We start from the raw sequence: 4,220 nt of genomic DNA, 5'->3' as shown, positions 1-4,220 counted from the left end.
GAGAGACCAGGCCGGGACCCGCCACGAGCCGCTGAGAGACCAGGCCGAGAGCTGCCTCAAGGGAAGTGAACACCAAGAAAGGGAAACAGCAGAAAGAGGGAACAAAAAAGGAAAAATGAGAAGGAAACAAGAAATAAACAGAAGGAGTGGAGGAGCTTCATTTGGAGCGTGCAACTCTGCCGAGTGTATGTTAAGTTCTGGCACCTTACTTTAGGTAAGGTTGTTAAAATCCTGAAGAATATGCACGGGAGATTTACTGGAATGATAGCAAGAAGGAGGGATTTTAGATACAAGGAAAGATGGACTGGAAGACTGCTTTCAGCGATGAGCCATATGATGAGTGTCCAATTGGTAGGGTAACATGAGAAGGAACCAAACCAACTCAGTAAACCTTTTCCTCCCCAAACTGTGGTAGAGCTCCGCAAAGGAGTTTAGCACATGCGGAGGTCAGAACCGCTAGCCTGAGATTCAGCCGCAGTGCTTACCACTTTTCTCTCTTTCTATTTATTCTAATATCTAACCTCCATAACCAACCTTTTTGTTCTGTCTGTCAGGTTTAAGTGCTGGCTTGAGGAAAGATTTTGGGATAATTGTCCAGGTTGTTAGTGGTTTTTAAGAGTTTTTATCATTGCCACTTATTGAATTCTGTTTAAGTACTTTTCATTAGTATTAAATAGTTACTCCCATTTTGCATAAAAGAAGTTTTCAAAATTCTTCGTGATAAATGTATCTCGGGGCCAGTAAATTGAGAGACAGGTGAAATATGAGGAGTCATTGCGAACTTCACAAAATGGCTGTGGGGTATTCCAGACCCTTGTTTCTTCACCTTGTGTTTGTCAGTATCTGTGACAGGAGAAACCTCTTTACTCAGAGATCTGTTTGGATTTGAAAGTGCCTGGGAGACGTTGGAGGCAGATTCCATAACTGGGCAGCTCTTTGTGAAGTTGGTATAGATACAATGGACAAAATGACCTCCTTCTGGACTTTAAATGTGAAGATTTCTATGGTTGTTTCTCAAAAACCTCTCCAGTGTCAAAATTCTGAAGTCCCAAACCTGCACTCTCCACATATGAAAAGGGAAAGGGTAGCAGGTTATGTGAACACCATCACCTCCAAGCCACAGACCATCAAATACTGGATGAACTTAAAATGTTAAAGGGTTAATATCTGTTCTGCTGACATAAGAAATTAGGTGCTTCGTGGGCGCCCCTGTCTCGCAGACAAAATGGGGTAATCTAATTATACTCTGCTCTCTGTAAACGTTGAACTAAGGCTAAAAAGATCTCGCAGACAAAAGGTGATAATCTAATTATACTCTGCTCTCTGTAAATGCTAAAAGGATAAGGAACTACCTCGACTTACACATTGTTTTTGGGCAGCTAACCTTTGTTTACTGTTAGATGATTAAGTTACGTGATTATGGGGGAGAAAAAAATTGTATCTTGTATGCATGTCTGATTGTGCTGTAAAAACCTATATAAAGGGAGGACGGTTCCCTTACAGAGAGCATCGCTTGACACGGCTCCGCAAGCCCTGCGAAGACTGTTAAGTGATCCTCCAAAGCTTGTACTTGCTTAAATAAACTATGGCTTTTCACAGAAGTTGGCGTATTGTGTTTGTATCAAGTGTGAAGGAATCTCCTAAAAGGGAACTCAACATTTGGTGGCAGCGGTGGGTGGGATTCCAACGTATACGGAACTTCTAGACGGACTGAATAAGTGATCGCCTGTGTGACGGTGACGTGAGACGGATGGGCCCACAAGGTAAGATTTACCTTGATCTCTCTCATTAACCTATCACTCAGTCGACCCCTCGTCCCCTAGAACTCTGTAGTGACGGAATCTCCGAGATAACCTATGCACTTGTACGCTGACGAGTTCGTCTCAGGGAGTAACTGTAAGTTACTGTACTAACTGTAAGTACCGGGAATTCGGGGGTTAGAGTCCTCCTAACTGTAAGTACCGGGAATTCGGAGGTTAGAGTCCTCCAATACCGGGGTTCGAGTCCCTGGAACGTAGTACCTAAGGTAAAAGATAACTATGGTGTCTGTGTCAACCACCCTGCCTTAGAGCGGTTGTTAAGAGGGGAAATACCCCACGCGAAGGTCAGGACCCTGAAGTGGGTGAGGAGACCAAGGACACTGGACTAGTATATAGAAATAAGTAAGAAGTAGAAGCATTAGAATGGGACAGACGTTGGATAAGTCGGGTGTCGGAACCCCTTTACATCGGTTATGTCGGGATGACCCCGAAAATGAAGAACGGTTCAGACGTCTGTCGGCATGCCTAAATAAGAAATTGGGAAATGAAATTTGGCCAATAGGGGGAACTTGGGATGTGGATAAATGCATAAAAGCAGAAGAGGCAATTTGGAAATGTAATACGGGGGCAAAATGGAAAACTTTAGTATCCATGTGGAGAAAGACTGCTGAGGAAGTAATGAATAAATCTAAACAGGCCAGCTGGGAGAACAATGCATGTCGGAGAGGGATTAGAGTATGTGATCATGAGGGAAACCCTAAGTCGTGGGAGGTGTTGAAGCAGCAGTGTGAGGATTATGATATGAGTAAAGCAGAACAGGAAAGATTGAGAAAGGAGGCAAAATAAGGAATCAGGGTCAAAGTGTCAAGCCGGTTCATCATGTGGGAATAAAACGGAGATACCTCCTGACATGTCTGGTCTGCCAATATTGTTCCAAAATAATGACACCGATGACCAGGAGGAGAATTGGCAAATTCCGCCTAGTGCCCCACCCACCCAACCACACAATCACTTTAGAATCAGCCTCCTTCGATCGTCCGGTATCTGCTCAGAAAGCAGAGCTCTTTGCTTTAACATGGGCTTGTACCCTGGCTGCAGGAAAATCGGTAAATATATACACGGACTCATGATACACCTTTGACGTGGCCCATGACTTCGGCCAGCTATGGTCACAGCGCAGATTTCTGACCTCCTCAGGGACACCTATTCAGGACTCACTATACGTCCAAAATCTCCTCAAAGCCATCCTCCTTCCCAAGCAATTGGCCATAATCAAATGTGCGGCCCATGTAATGGACAATACAGATATCAGCAAAGGCAATGCCAGAGCTGATCAAGCTCGCAACAGCACGCAATTCTATTGTGTCCTCTATGAACCGGTAGGCGTTAAATCGCTCACCTGCTTCGAACACAACGGGCATACCAGACGTTGTCACTGTGCAGCGTTTACAGGGGGATGCCCCTGACTCAAAAAGAAATGTGGAAGACGCATGGGTGTTCGCACTCTGCGTCAAGAGGTCTCTGGATCACTCCAGTTGGCCAAGTGTGTATACCTGATGCTTTGTTACCAATGCTTATTGACTGTCTTCGTACTGATACCCACCTTGGCAAGGAGGGAATGAGTAATATCATGTTACGTACCTGGTGGGTGGCACCCCCGATTGGCTGAGGCAGCCCAGAAGCGTGTCAGGTCATGTCTGACATGTCAGCAAAATAATGCCGGCCAAGGAATGCGGTGCGTAACGGAAAACACCCTTGCCAGGTGGCCCATTTGAGTGTATTCAGCTTGATTTCATTGAATTGCCACATGTACATTGCTATAAGTATTGTCTTGTTATTGTTGATGTATTTAGCAGATGGATTGAAGCCTTTCCAACCACTAATAATAAAGCCACAACAGTGGTAAAATTACTACTGACAGAGATCATACCGAGGTTTGGAGTGCCTCGACAGATTAGTTCAGACAATGGCCCCCACTTCGTAGGGAAAATCTACAAAGAACTATGTGAGGTGTTACACATCCAACAACAATTCCACTGTATCCCTGCTGCCTGGGGGTGGTAGGCAGTGGACAGAGCTAACGGAACTCTCAAAACTAAATTGACTAAGCTAACATCCGAAACCGGCCTTAACTGGCCAAAGGTTTTGCCTTTAGCTCTGTACCACATGAGAATAACACCGCACTTCACTACTGGACTCTCGGCCGCAGAAATAATTTATGGCCGACCTAGTAGGACCCCTTGGGATGCCAATGCAAACCCACCTACGCACGTAGACTTAAATATTATGGGAGAGGAAATGCAAAGATACTTTCAGCAGCTAACATCGTCTCTAAAGTTTCTTCATTCACAGGTAAAGCACGCCTTCGGACCACCATCACAAGTGATGGATCAGAGCTCAGACGACCAGAATGAACCCCCTAGACTACAAACAGGAGACCTCATGCTAATCAAAGACTGG

General features: G+C 45.0%; 1 protein-coding gene across 2 annotated transcripts in view; it reads left to right on the top strand.

Annotated features, from left to right (window-relative positions):
• LOC109929156 (zinc finger protein 239-like) overlaps positions 1-1,601 on the top strand; it is a 6,767-nt gene extending 5,166 nt beyond the window's left edge. Inside the window, exon 2 of one of the 2 annotated variants that reach the window (XM_048600320.1) lies at positions 1-1,601. This exon is cut by the window's left edge and continues 2,378 nt beyond it. The gene's annotated coding sequence lies outside the window, so the exon portion shown is untranslated. The other variant, XM_048600321.1, reaches the window with a different exon arrangement.
• Positions 1,602-4,220: the final 2,619 nt, after the last annotated feature.

Source organism: Rhincodon typus, chromosome 8, assembly GCF_021869965.1.
Source record: "Rhincodon typus isolate 14 chromosome 8, sRhiTyp1.1, whole genome shotgun sequence".
Taxonomy (NCBI): Eukaryota; Metazoa; Chordata; class Chondrichthyes; order Orectolobiformes; family Rhincodontidae; genus Rhincodon; species Rhincodon typus.
Note: the sequence above shows the minus strand (reverse complement) of the source record. Positions and strands in the feature narration are given on the sequence as shown.